The sequence below is a fragment of the Dermacentor variabilis genome, chromosome 8 (genome assembly GCF_050947875.1).
Source record: "Dermacentor variabilis isolate Ectoservices chromosome 8, ASM5094787v1, whole genome shotgun sequence".
Classification (NCBI taxonomy): Eukaryota; Metazoa; Arthropoda; class Arachnida; order Ixodida; family Ixodidae; genus Dermacentor; species Dermacentor variabilis.
Genome location: NC_134575.1, coordinates 19,867,154 through 19,882,565, shown reverse-complemented (window position 1 = coordinate 19,882,565; position 15,412 = coordinate 19,867,154). Strand labels below are relative to the sequence as shown.

The 15,412-nt window shown below is 43.2% G+C and overlaps 1 long non-coding RNA gene across 1 annotated transcript in view; it reads left to right on the top strand.

Moving 5' to 3' along the window:
- The window catches only part of LOC142589786 (uncharacterized), an 80,513-nt gene extending 65,101 nt beyond the window's left edge, over positions 1 to 15,412 (top strand). The window contains exons 2-3 of the long non-coding RNA XR_012829933.1: positions 13,320 to 13,416; positions 15,334 to 15,412. This is a non-coding gene — a long non-coding RNA (uncharacterized LOC142589786). The remainder of the gene's footprint in view (positions 1 to 13,319; positions 13,417 to 15,333) is intronic.

Here is a 15,412-nt window from a genome sequence, read left to right as displayed (position 1 = left end):
TGATGGGCTTTTTTCTTTTGTTGTTTGTTTTTTGCGGAGACGTTCTGATTGCCAATTCGGCTCATTTAGAAGTGGCACATTTACTTTTTTTAAGCATCAGATTTACTTTTTCTCTACACGTGAGTCTATCTTCTTCTCTGTTCATTCCCTCCTCCCGAAAGAGCAGGCAGGCGTTGTGCCGCTCTCGGTGGCAGTTGTCAGCTTTCTCCTTCCCTGTTTCCTCTGTATATTTCCATACCTAATAATAATAATAATAATAATAATAATAATAATAGTAATAATAATAATACACGTGAGTCGCTTCGCGGTCTGTTTATTACGCTTTTATTTTTTGACATGAATCTGTTTTTGCAACACTTATACACTTTCACGGAAAATAATATGGTGACTTTAATTTGGCTTTGGTCCGAAGCAAACTTCTGGCACAAAATATAGCTTCGAGGGCACTCTTTCCATCAGATGCGAACAATGCCCGGATTTTTATACCCTCTATGCCTATACCATTGCTTTTCGCATTCCATGCGTGGTCTCAGCGGCGCTTCGGCCACGTTATCAAGGGGCTTTTGTTATCAATGTGATCAGTCGGCCTTGAGAGACGGATAATAAGTGTGACATAGAAATGAGAGGAAGGAGCGCGAAGCCACGAAACCTGCTGTCGGTGCTCCTTCCGTACCATTAACAAGGTGATGCGCTCTCTCTTTGGGTTTGCGACAGGCAGTTGCTTTCAATCGGCTTATTTGAGGGCGCTGCTTTATGATGCTGGTGGGAGCGCACTTAAGTGGTGTTTTTATTCTTCGTGAGGATTGTTTTCCAGTCGAAAAAACTGTACGCAATTAGTACGTTGCTGAAAACACGACATTAAATGTCATTTTTGGGTGCCTACAATACCTCACTGACACATTGAAAATTAGGACAGTACTTCTCGAGTTAGATACTTCATTGCGATTACTGAATTAAATTTCAATAACGAAAGAATTACCGAGCGGATGCTACACTGTACCAGAAGCAATGTGCACTAGGTTTTCTTCGAGTAACACAACTGCTGTTTTCTTGTCTTGGTGCATGGTCATTGGGGAGCACTGTAGAGTTCACTCAGTAACCGAAATGGGGCCAAGCCAGATTCACTCGAAATCAGAATCAACAGCAGTCATCCGCAGAAGACCTTATACTCGGACTCACAGAAAGAGAGCGAGAGGCTACAGTGTCGCCGGAAAGGAGAAGCAGTATTAGTGGTAGCGACAGTTACGCGAAGGAATATTACACCACCGAGAGGACTCACGCTGTAAAATTAACCTGTCTCCTACTATGAGGTCTTGTATGTACTCATATAACGCCGTCACTTCAGCGCTCAATTCTTCGAGGTCACACGATCGTTCTTCCAGTGATATATATATATATATATATATATATATATATATATATATATATATATATATATATATATATATATATATATATTGTGGGGGGGGGCGGAATTCGGAAAGCTGGTCGGGCCCCAGCCCCATCCCTTCCCCCGACCCCTTCTGGGAAAAATGAAAACTCTCCGCCTATGGCTCAGGCACAGCTAATGAGGCTCGCGTAACCACTAAGTGCCAGGAATTCAATCCCGTAACTTCACGTATCACGTATCATGTACCTTTTTATAAGATTTTTTTTTCGTACCGCTCAGTGATGGTACGCCACCTGGTTCTTGTTTTGTGGTACCCGAAAGCTCCAAAAAGACCAACACATCGCAGAAAGGGATCGCTAAGGCGCTACATCAGGATAACGAAGCGATCACATCATTTGTATAAAAAGGCGACAAATGTGATCTATTTAACGTGTTTCAACGTGAGTGCGGCAATTAAATCGATTCACGTAGCTGTGACGAACGAAGGACACCATGATCGCAAGGTCCGTACGTGCAGTCACTGAATTTGTTATAGAGCGAAAACTGCATCGCAGGTCCAAACGCTTTACTGTGTTATCAAATATTGCAAATCAGCATACATGGCTGCACTACAACCACGGAATCAACACTCTCTAAAGGATATCCGTGCTATACGTGAAAATGTAAAGGTCTAGTCTTTATCTGCCAACGCAACGCACTATTTACGCTTTGCATCGTTCAGCCAGTGTTCACCAGGCAGCGACTCAGCTCGGTCTCGCGGTTAATACACTAACGGACTATTTTATTGCGAAAGCAATACTGCTCGCATTTTCGGCCCATCGGTGGTCGTGGCGCCTCCTTACACAACTGCGCGTCACGTGACCGTGTGACGTCACGCCAGACCGAGAGACGGGGCTCCATCTCACGGCATCGATGGTGGAGGGAAGCCTTGCGCGCTGCTGCTGCGGCGCTACCGAGAGAGGGCGCTCGCTGGTGTCCACATGTCCACATGTCCACACCATCAGCCGAACCAAGGCGCAGCCAAGGGTATTGCTTTCGCAATCTTCCAGGCTTAACCAAGCTCAGCCTTCAGCCAATTTTTTTTTTTTACAACGGCGCTGACAATTAGGACCAGTTCCGCCATCTGTTGTCAGGTTGCGCGAAACCGCCGCGCTGGCATGTGCGGCTGGCTGTATAGCGGCGCTTGGCTGCGCGAAAAGCCATTCGCGGCGCTGCGGTGTTGCTTCTTTGCAACATGTTTAAAAATTGTCTTCTGAGAGAATCTCTATATGCGGTGGCTGTTTGTGAAAACTAATGTTTGTGCTTTATCTGGCTCTTCAGTGCGTCGCGTTGTCTGACGATATCTATGTCGCAGATATTTCGCCTCACCCGCCGTTGCTGCTAAGTGGATTTGGTGTTGCGCTGCTAAGCACGAGGTCGCGCGTTCACATCCCAGCCATCTCGGCCCTATTTCAATAGGAGCGAAATGCAAAAACATCCGTGGCACTTAGATTTAGGCGCACGTTAAAGAAACCCCGGCGCTCAGAATTCATCCGGTGTCCCCGGCTCTGTCGTCCCTCATAACCATATTGTGGTTGTGGCACAGAAAAGTCCTTAATTCAATTTGATACTTCGCCATGCGAAAACTTTATATGACCCTGCTGTACGAGTTGCCGCAAAGAACTGCCGCGCGGTTCATTAGCACTGTACAAGACATGCGGATTGCTGGAAAGCTTCGTCGCATTTACCGCAATAGACATGCTGCATATCAATGTAATATTACAACATGTGTATTACCTGGGTAAAATCTTTGTTATCACGTCAAAGAACAAGGGCACATGGGCGCCATCATAACACAGTGGTTAGTGGCGTGTTATTCAGTGCGCCCATCTACCCGAGCGCTGCATAAGCTATTTGTTGCCAACTAGCCTAAACTACACAGGAACTTCAAGAAAGTGAATGCAGTGGAAATGTGAACTCACGCTGAACGGAATCGTGCACGTCGCCAAATGGGTGATCGTGCTGCCACTCGAAACAGCTAAAACGCGTGCCATGGTTAAAGTGTGAGACGTATTTCACACGGTATGACTGCTAGCGTCTTCAGCTAAGTAAAGCTTATCTTACAGTACGTAGGGCGCACTGAGTATTGAGTCGCTTGAAATCACATCAACTATGCACGAAACGTGGTTTAATAAGTAACTCGAAACGGTGCACCACTAACGCTGCAAGGTGCCGCTGCCAAGCATGACAGTCCGCCCATACCAGGGTTAGTAGGAACGCAGCACGGCGGCGAAACTCTACAGAGTTGGAGGCCACGTTCCTCATCACCGAGAAAATAAATCTATATCAACATTCATGTCTTCACGAATTATTTCCTGCAGTTGTCGATAAAGGAAGCGGTAGACAAGTGCAATGCGTCATGTAGCAACTCGCGCAAGCAGTTTTAACGTTTCCTTTTTTTATCCCTTTGTTCGCATGAAGCTTGTGAATGACGCCTACATGAGGCTTCTTGGACCCAGGTATTTCACGAAACTCAATGTCTCCAGTACAATGTTCTTGACAAGTGGCTCACTTGCAGTAAATCGGGAATTATCGGAGAAATAACAGAACGTGCAATAACCCTTCAGTGAATGACGGGGCTGAGGAATTTGGCTTATTTTGGCAAGAAACAAATAACCATATGCTATTCCCCACCACACACAAAGAAAAGACACGTGTCAGCATAATCGATTTATTGACTCAACATGGTGTGGTGTACTAAGCAGATGTATAGATCAGCCACGTAGTTACTTATCGCAACTATTCCGCTCGATTCGCACTTCTCCGACAACCCCATATTGGTACGCATTTGCCATTGTCATTTCTGAACAGGCCCCAGCGACAAAAGCATCCGGTTCTGCAGTCTTCGGTGCACGCTCTTGCACCTCGCATAAACAGCTGATAGCATTTCCACTCGCCGCAGGTGCTGCTTCGGCATACCTTGTAAACTTCGCCTAAAGGGCACCCTGCATGGGCAATACACACATATACAATGAGAATTGTATGGAAGAGTCTACGTTAAAATTTTTTTGCCGCGCAATTTCCCAACCAGACAGGCAATTCTGTCGAAATGTTTAGCTTCAAGTAAAGTCTGTGGATAAATTGTCACATGTTGCTCTTACATCTTCTGTATCATGTTACAACGGCCCATGGGCAAGAAAACACACATTGAGTGGCAACACAAGGTTCGCAATTAGTATCATTAGCTCTTGTAAAGACGTGTTTGCATGGGTAGTGTAGAATATTGGATTGGATAAACATTATTAAAGGTCCTGCAGGACGTGCCGGTAAGATTCAACTATAAGACATATAATTGGCACGCATCGCCAACGCAGCTCCTACTTGACACACAATTTCAAAGCCTGGCCTGAAGGCGTTACCAGGACCGCATGAATATTTTTACTCGCTTTTTCATGACCACCTTGGCATGATTAGGGCACGTTCCCTCGGCACTGCTAACTCGAGTAAAAGACGTTCTTTTCACCCTAAAAAGGTTAAAGAATATTTCTGCAAGACTAACATTTTTTGAAGAGTCGTTTTTCCCAAGAACCACTCGACAGTGGAACGCCTTCTCTACTCATACCGTACAATGTACAATGTGTCGTTGTTCTCTCACACACTGTCTTGAAATTTTCTCCCCGCATTGCTACTTGCTTTCTCTTTAGTTTTTCTTTTTTTTAGTGAAATTTAGACCATGACATCAAGTTGTATTGTCTTCTTTATCTTGTCTTGTGATGTTTGTTTTTCTTTTTATATGTTCTATTTTTTCTTACGAAATTGGTAGCACGTGCCGGTTTGCCTCATGGTGATTTTATTACAACGATACGTTTGTTACGACCCCATGTAATAAATGCTGTAATCTCACGTTCTCTTTGTGCGCCTTCTCCTGCCTAAAGCCTGGCACTCAGGCTCGCAATATCCGTCTAAATAACAAAAATAATTATTATTCATATCGCAAGTCCTCATACATCTTCCTTTACATGAATGCGCATTTTCCTGTCCTGCAAACTAACGCCACCTACTGACACATGTGAAATTTAGTGCACTCACTTTCAATAAGCCTGATTTTGTGTTCGTGATGTGAAATGCACCGAAAGTACCCCCAGGGTGATGGCTACATCCTTCAGGCTCTCCTACATTTCTCCACCTGAGCAAACTTACGCAAAATTTATGCCCTGGAGAATGCCCAATTTATGCCCTGTACCGTGTTTGACCAGGACAATTAAATTTCCTATCGAGTCCGCAGAGGTCAGATGTCCAGTGGTCGCCGAGTTGCGGCGTCTCTGCTTCTATTACCTCTAAGTTGAATTGGCTACTTTCATGACGCGAATCAAGTATTTCACCGATGCAATGCCATTTATTACTGACAATGATTAAAGGCTTCCAAGGCGCGCAATGTACTTATGAGTGAAAATAAATGTATTGCGGCCTGCTTCTTAAGCTGCCGTTTTTCTTTTGATATCCTTCAGTACGACAACGGCCGCAGTCGCTTGATGGGCCATTTGTCCTCCGACAGCGAATGTTTTCCCGGAATTTCTGATGCGATACGCATTTGTTTAACGGTCCCGGTAACCTGCGCATTCTCTATTTCAAATTACCATTGTTTGGCTCATTTGATGCGATAGGATTTCCTCGCAAATTGCGTCGTTTCCGTTATGTGCAGTCCGCCTGAAAGTTGACAGGAGTCGCTTCTGTCGCATTCATATAAACACAGCTTTTGTAGTCTCTGATGAAGACCACTCCCTGCGATCTCAAGTTTCCTTTGTTCTGCGTCAATGACAAATTCTGTAGCCATAAGATACCTTCACTCAACAAATTTTATTATTCATCGGCGGTTCTAGAAATTGTTCTTCTTTTTGACATGCACTTCCGAGTCTCGGAAGCTTTCCCGAAATTTATGGATTGTGGGCCTTGTTTGGGGAAAATCGAAATTTGTCCAAACTATACAAATTTCGTGCTAACATATTCAAAACCGAAAATAAGTGGAACATGCACTTGAGAAACGCCAGAACTGTGGACTTGTCACCAGTTTTGATTGCAATAACCACAAATAATGTTCAAATTTGCATGACAAGTAGAGCTTTTCATCGTACTGCCGTGTATTGAAAGTAAATGGCCAAGTAAAGAACAGTGTATGGTTGCCCGGGGATTTCAATGAAGTACCGCTACTCCAATTTCGCCGTTCATGCCGCTATCAGTGATGTTGATGTATGCAATCTTACTGTCATGTTTATGTGCAACCCGCAAAACAAACACACGCGGAAAAACCAATAAAGCATGCATCGCGGGCAAATGTGAGCACGAGCGCCGAGTACGACGATGCCAGTCGTGGGCCTACATAGCTTTCTATGCACCACTTATGCCAAAATTTACCGGGAAGCACACATAGGTCGGGTAGCTTTCGACAGAGCCCAGTGCTCATGCGTTTGGGCGAGTTGTACTTGAGAAGAAAGCGAAAAGTTGACCTCGTTTCAGCGTGTTTCTAAGCAAATGCGCTAGCACGTGGCTTTCTTCGAGCTACGTCACTAAACAGCACACTAAAAAGTTACTCATACCTTTTACACTGGTGTCGCGAAAGAACATGCTGTTTTGATGTCATCACATTATATATGAGAGATCCAGCACCCATCTTCCCTGCAGTTCGTATTTGTTTTAATGTAACCTTGGCACTTACTTTATTTCCAAAAAGAAGTTTGGATAGCAACGAAGTTTAAACGGGCTGTAGCTCTCTTTTAAGAATATGACCTCAAGCAGAGGGATGTGCTGTTAGCAGAAGGACTAGCGCTGCAACATAATTTCAGGTTGAGATGGTCAACTTCATTATCTTAAAAGCCGTGTGGAAGCAAACTTAAGCTGTAAATTTTGCAGCGTTTTTTGCCTAACAGAAACAAACATTATCTCTATAGAAGCTAAATTTACAAGCTGAAGTACCACGTTCCTACAAATAAGGGATATCTAAGATGTGTTTTTTTTTTTTGCGGTCAAACTGGCTATGGGCGTTGGCAGCACTTTTTGGAACCGTAGTATTAGTAAATCATTCGCCTTCTGTTATTCATGATCTTCGTTGCGCATCGTTTCGCTTCCTTATTCCTCTGTTTTCTCTTAATCTTGACTAGAGAAATTACAGCAACCCAGTGCTTTTAACCTTAAAATTCCCAAGCCCACTTAGCTGACTCACATGTTTGAGAAACAGTGCGTTAAAAGCGCAGGATGAACCTCGTAGGCAATAAATCATTTCTCACCATGGGCGTCATAAAATTTCCATTAACTATGAATTCGTTCCCTACATAAATGAGCTGCTTAATTTGGTTTTCAATACTTCTATGAGTATAATGTTATTCTGAAAACAAATCTGTTACATAATTTAGGCATCTCTATTGGACAAACAAACAGTGGACTGGCATGGTCATTTGTTTGCAAATCTGTTATGAAAGACACTGCCTAAACGGGCAGCTTTCTCATGCCGCGTATATAACGAGCTAGGCTTAGGGAAAAGTGGATGTCAACGTATTGTTGCCAAGTTTTGTGCAAGAATGTCGCTAAAGTGGTGCCAGCTTAAGCATTCCTATTACTGAACTCCATTTTATTAGGTGCAGGCCAGACCAGCTCGATAGCAGCTTTCGTATTTGCTATGGTGGTACAACGACTGACTTAAATTGCATAGCCGATAAATGCAGCTATCTGCTAACAAGGCGTACATGCCATTTAGGTAAACCATGAACAAGAAGACAGGCGGTTAACCGAGTGTTCCGAATGTTATTAGTCATATCATAAGAAGGCAACAAAGGCACCAAGGACAGCACAGGGGAATCTACTTGTGCTTACTAATTGAAATGAACAAATTATACATTAATCGAATTGAAAGTGGGTGAAAAAAGAACTTGCCGCAGGTGGAGAACGATCCCACGTCTTCGCATTACACGTGCGACGCTCTTTCAAAGACGTGGAATCGTTCCCCACCAGCGGCAAGTTGTTTTCTCATATATTTTAATTTCCATTAATTTGTAATCTCTTCATTTCAATTAGTAATTACAAGTAATTTCCCCTGAGTTGTACTTGGAGTCTTTGTTGGCTTCTTAAGATACGATTAAAAAATTATGCCACTTTTTGAATGCCAGTCAAAGCATTTGTAGTTTATCTTAAAGTGACCTGTCGTAAATTATTGTTCCAACGAAATTTATTTCGTAAAACGTAATATAAAAATTTAAAGTTCGCGCTTCATTTAGACAGTTCGCGCATTACTTCGAGGGTCTCAAATGCGGTATTTCAATTTCATAATTTTCAGGCATGAGGCAGCATGCAGGAGTGAATTCTAACTATTCTCATCCGGAACTGTGCTGCCACACGTGTATTGTACAAAAGCTCTCCATTAGCATTGCTGTTTAGTATAAGGGTCACTTTTGCAAAGCTTCTTTTAGACATCTACATTTTCTATAGTTTATCGCAATTTTTATATTAGTCAGTCTTAATTCAACTCTGTATGAAATTAACATTTTTTTAAATCTCTATAGTTACGGCGTGTTCGGTGTAGGTTCGGAAGCCAGGAGCTCCTATCACGAGAATTAGCAGCCAGGGCCGCTGGGGCATGGTCTTGTGCTCAAACCTGCAGGAGCTGTACAGCCGCGGCCACTGTTAGAGGTAACACCACGTGCGTGGCCGCGCTCCTCGGACCCCCAAGGGAATCGTAGCCGAGGCTACGCTCACAACCGATTAGCTTACAAAGCCCCACGGGATCCTTATCTTCGGTGCATTGTACCTGAGCTTTGAGAACGAAGAGCTGAGGCGAAAGCCTGAAATGGCCCACTGATTATAAAAGCCAGCGTCTGTCATATGTAACCGGGAAATGACACATAAACTCGCATCCCCATTGACTTCGGCGCCACGTCACAAGCTGGCATCTCGTGTTGAGCAGCGCACCACCATAGCCCCTAAGCGACCACGGAGGGTAAATTTGCCAAACGCGTCTCCTGTTTTCAAGCAATTTAATGGGAGCAGCAACAACCTGCGACTGCAAGAACTCACGATGAGTCGTGCAGGTGGGTGGGATAAAGAGCGGCCGAAGAGAAAAAGCAATTAAGATGCTAAATGAGAGATTTTAGCTGAAGTTTGCTACTAAGCTAGTTGGGGATGACGAAGACATATTAGCGCGGTAAAAAAAAAACAAGAAAAATACATGTACGGGTAAATGCCAAGCAATGAAAAACACATGGCAAGAACAACGCAGCAAAAGTATAATTTATTGCAAAAATTTACCAAGACACATTCAAGAGAAAGGCCGGATAACTTTAAGCGGAGTTCCTTAAAATTTCATGTGTGGAGCTGGTTTTGTTGATACCTTTCACCTACGTCTCGCCCGCAATAACTACCACAAGCAAAAGTTACGGGGAAAAAGTAATAAAATCAAAGTAACGTGGTGAACCATAGTTACAGCAGATTTCTTAGATCGTGTGGGAATTGATATACTTTGTGAAATGAGAGGAAGCGCGAAACAGAAGTTTTAGCGAATAAATATCAAACCCCTAAATTTAAGAAGCATGGTCTGTATAGTAGCCGGGCCTATTACTAGACAAGCTTATAAAGTGGGCTGGCAATAAACTTTAGTGTTCTGTGGTTAACTTAGGTATAGGAGCACAAGCCGAACTCAGCTATTTAAGCTTACTGGTTAATTTCATCTTGAATCCTTTTTATCGTAAGGTACGACAAGTGCCCAATATATCCGATATGTCTTCTGCTACATTATTAGGGGGAAAGCAGTTGCCTCATTTTGGGTTGTTCATTTCAGGTGTGTGCCACACGAAGTCGCGATAAGCGATTTGCCACTCTAGTTTGCTGTTCTAGTGCCTCTCGTGCAAGGCGTGTATCTTATACATAACTGAAGACAATTTCGCCAAAATCTGCATTAGGCTCATAAGTGCTTCAAGTGAGGCGATCCAGAGTTCCGCTAGAATCAGCCAATATTTCAGGCTTTGCGAAAGTAAGGGCTTTCGTATGGTTTAAATCGTTCATATCCCACGCATAGTGAAAAAGGTGTGAGGGAAGCCTTCTCATTCACTCCGCCGTCGTGGTTGACCAGGCACCCGTGCATAATGACAGCCACGGAACGCGTCCGGTGCACACTCCCTAGAAGGTGCATGATGATATCGGCGCCTGCACTAAGTAATGGTGCCAGATTAAGTCGTTCCTTCGCCGCATGACGTCATCGTTCGCGCCTGCTAAGCGTTGTACGTCATTACCTCCTTCTGTCTTCCAGCTCTTGGCGTCAACCTGCGTCACCACCTTTTCTCTCCTCTTCACAAAGTACTACTACCCCTACAACAGACCACAGTTTCTAAACAAGTTTGATGCCAAACAAAAATCATTCCTCTAAATGTAGCCGACGCAGTAACTTCAATAACGTAATGTAGAAAAGAAAGCTCACCTGCAAACAAGCACAAAACTTACCCTATCATCAACTCCCTTGTGACCCCAGAATAAACCTTCGCTCTAAAACTATGCTACGGGAAAGCATTACAAACATCCTACTCGAAAAGTGCCCGACGCTAATAGCTGCCAAATTGCAAAAGAGCGATTCATCTAGAGGTATGACCAGACCAGTAATTGTTATTACTAGCGGTATACGTGATTACGGCAGATTTCGACATACAAGGCGTTTAATTTCTCGAGCTGCATTTATGTAACGACTTGAGGAAATATCCACCGTAAGAATTCATCAGCTGTCATTACCATGAAAGTTTTTTGTTGTATAGGCCGAGCGTCTGAATATTACCACACAGCCACGAATTTCGGCTAGGATGGGTATCATGCTAAACGATCAAGACAAAATGTTTCATTCTGATATTGCAAGTAAAGGATCGAAATTTGAGAAGTACGTAATGTTTGCAACCTTTCAGTATCTCTCGTAAATTGAGAACCATATCTGAAGATCTTGACGCCCTTATGGGTTATATATTTTATGTTTTACCACGCATGAAAGGTAAAATTTGCCACTATTGATTTCAAGGAAGAACTGAGGCATTGCCAGTGGATCTATATCTTCTTTGCAGAAAAAGATGAAGCCGCTATCTGCCTTGTATATTTAGAAATGCTTCAAAGATCCTGCAACATATGCAACACCATTTCATGTAAACGAGATTTCTGGCATACCTGCGGCACCAGAATGCGGCCACTGCGAGAGAGAGTCGAACCGGTTACGTCATGGTCCAAAGCCGAACGCTATAGCTATGAACATATACCGCGACACGTGAAGCAAAGTTACTCACAGTGAAAATCATTTTAACGAATGGTCCTTTGGGTGTGCCTGTCCTTTATGGTAGTCACGAGAGATACCTATAATTGACCCTCAGGCAGGGTGCAAACGAGATTGCATTCATAGTATAGGAAATATGCCTGTGCACCGAGTAAACCGCCGACCACGCCTTTTACAACAACTGATAAATCATTAGTCTAGAAAGCGAACGTACCACGACACTCCAATTATAAGTGCGACCAGTTCAGCTGTCAGACCTTGTCTTTATGTCCCTGAAATAGATGTATATAAATAATTTCACAGAAGATTCCTTGAACTGCAACTTCTGTTGATGTATATTGTTTCTCCCGAAAGGCTCGAAATTTGCTGGAATAATTGAACCGGTATACCAACTCTCGTATACCCCTTTGTTATGTACGGACCCATACTAGCAGATTGCTAAGTATCCAGGTTCGTGTCATCTATTTTTCTCATTGGTTTTCCCAATATCGCGGCAACTAAAACTAAAATGAGAAATAAAAATCTCTGCCGAGCGTGATCTTCGCACTGATAGTAAGTAATTTGGGGGGGGGGGGGATCGTGAGTGCGTCATGCATTTGTATGGATGCGGTCAGTCGTGCCATTATTTTCTTCCCACATACAGCTATTCATTCAGAACAACACTTATACGTGCAATCGGCGCAACTGATAGTTTTCAATCACAGAGAAGTGCAGCAAACACGGAATTGACATTTGAATGGAATCTTTTCCACTCGTGTTCTGGATTTGAAAAAATGGAATAACATAAAGCTGGTAAAAGATACGTGAACGTTGGTGCGTGATAGATGCGTTGGTATGTGAACCGGACCGAGACGAAGAACGGTTGACGAACACATACACACGCGAGTTCCATGATGCATCAGTCACGAAAGTGAAATTTTCGCCTCTTTGATAAGGCATATTGAGGAATGTTCAAGCGCTACAGAGGACAGCAACCATGGGAAGCTTGCTTCGTACGTATTTTCACTTACTCTTGAAGGGCATCCAGCTGAATACCCAGACGCGAATGATAAAATACAGCACTAGAAACAAAGAAAACGGCTTAGCGTCTTACAATATTTTGCATTTAGGACGCTAAACACTGTACTAGTACGTGTGTTGAAATTACCCATAGAAAAATTTATTAAGCACTTTTCGCGATTATTGAAAGAGCGGTCGCAGGTGTGCATTTTAAGATATTTGTTATCTAGACCACCGACTATGCAAGTAGGTCCTACCCAATATATTTAGAAACAATATATGTGGTACATACGCCGCCTTGGAAAACCATTGCCGGGCCACCACTGAGCTCTAAAAGCAGCTGGGGTTGATAGGGCTGCTGTTCTCTCTTGCCCTTTAACGGGTAGAATTGAAGCACATACAATCAATGCGAGCAGAAAGCGAAGGATACACATGGTTCTCATTTTAAAGTGGCTTGTACACCCGGCAAATCCAGGTATTTATATCTATCCCTAACAATGCTAGAAAGCGGCAAACTGTCTTCGAACATCTTGTTCCTAGAAGTGCGGACAGGTGAAATTGATAGGAAGGCCCCTTTTCATAATTATATCCAAATATTTTCTATAGCGGCAACCTGTGCTGAGGCGCCAGCGGTAACCGGTTCGCGCCATTTTTTTTTATTTTCAGGTGTTATCTTCAATTGTATTCATGTTCGTACAATATACGGTCGACATCTGCACAGCGCCAGGGAGGAATAGGCAGTAATGACGCCAGGAAGCATGAGGTCTGGATAGTATCTTCTATTTTGCTCTTTTATATATGATGCATAGTGGCGCCAACCAATATGAATGGAATTCTTTGTCGTAAAAAACCATACCGGACTCCGAAACAAAAAAAGATAATACACAACGACCACTTGGCTGCATAGCAGCACATAGTTCTTTCTAGCTCAACCTACTGCTTCAGGGCACAATAACGTCGTACTCAAATAAAACTTTCGATTCTTATCGGTTAACGGACAGGAAAAGTTTAGCTGCAGCATTCTTTAAATCAGTTCTGTCATTTTTGAAGTGTTGCGAAATCACAACTGTGTCACACAAGGCTAAAATGGAAGATTACTTGCAGCCTAAGGATCGATCCTCGTTTTGTTATGGTGAGAACTTATCCCAAGATTTAAATGTTTAGGCATGCAAAACGGTAAATTGTAGTTTCATCCGTAATGCAATGCTGCGTTACCACTGCGCGCTATCGCACACAGGAAGTCCGCTACTGCAGAACAATCTCACCTCGAGAACAAATATCCTCCTTCCACATCGATTGGGTGGAGAGACACGGGGATTTCATGCTCTACATTTGTGTCCAGGTTTTCGCAATTTGCGTTTTGATTCTTTCAGATTCCTTTACCTTGGCAGTGGTTTAGAGGTAAGCTGCAAAACTATAGCAGCTAGCAGCGTGACCATGCTCTCCTGGATTTATATTGTTTTCTGTTTTAGCATCAATGTGATGGTTGACAGAACGTACGATGACGAAAAATACGTGCCCTGGCTGAGAAGGGAAACTTTGATTGCTATTTTCTAGAACAGTAGTTTAAATGGATTCGGGGTAATGCGCATTTTAAAGGATAAAGCTTTCTTTCTGTCCTATCGTTTGTTAGTGGTCGGTGGCTGCTAGTCACAGGTTGGAACAAAGACGTCGACTCAAAACGCCCACAGGCTTTTGTTGCGGGCGCTTTCATTGCGGAACTAGAGCTGTCATAGCTATTTCAGATTGATGTGTCCTCCACGTATACCACTACTTCTAGACTATATCGAACTAGCACTAGACGGCTCTGTTCGCTACAGACATGCGCGATCAAACAGCAAAGGCTCCCTAACTATCTTCGCCGTAATATATGTCAGCAAGAGCATCACTGCTTTGAAAAACCTTTCTTGAAGCATTTAGCTATTCGCGAAGGTTTACAAGCATTGTCGGTGGTTCCTCTAAAACCTTTCTTCTTTATTTTTCTGTGAACTGCCAAACAAATTTGGAATTCCATTCACCGATGTTGGCGGACAACCGCCCTAATATAGGAGATTAAGAGGAAAAGAAGAATGGGCCCATGGTCACTCATATGCATACAAGATTAACAGGGAGTGTCAAATAAGAAATTTAAAACATAGTCAATTAAGGTATAAAGAAAGGGCGCATTGAACAAATAATTAAGCCGTGCCCAGGTGCTGGACAAGAGGTATTTTTTCGTACTTGCCTCAAGTGCGAATAGTATCAAGTAGAGTAGGGCGAAGGTTGGCTTGCGAGTTCCAGTCGTGAAGAGGGCATCACCAAGAGAAGGAATACAGTGCTTTGAAAGGGACGACCTCAACTTGGAAGGACCCTTTTCTCAGCACTACACGCTCCGATTGGCCATGAACAAATAAAGGTGTGGATTCAGACAAAGTATCCTTGACCTGGCCAGTTCAGCAATATGAAGCTGTTCTCTTATCTTTCTCCTTCCACTATTCATTTACGTCATAGCCACAAAAACATTATTTCCTTTGTACTGGTGGCATAAGAGAAGGGTAGCGTCATTTGTTTCTATTTAGAAAACGTGAACCAAATATTCATCTACCAATGCGAGTAATTATTTTGCTCAAAAGCATTACGTGAGAAAGGCTCCACGTTTCCCCACAATAACGTATATTCTGCAATGCACTCTTTCTTCAAGGGAACCTCAAGGGAACGAACAGATAAGTTCCGATGAAGAAGAGTTCCGTTTAAAGAGAAAGATGTCCTGGAGTGCCGCA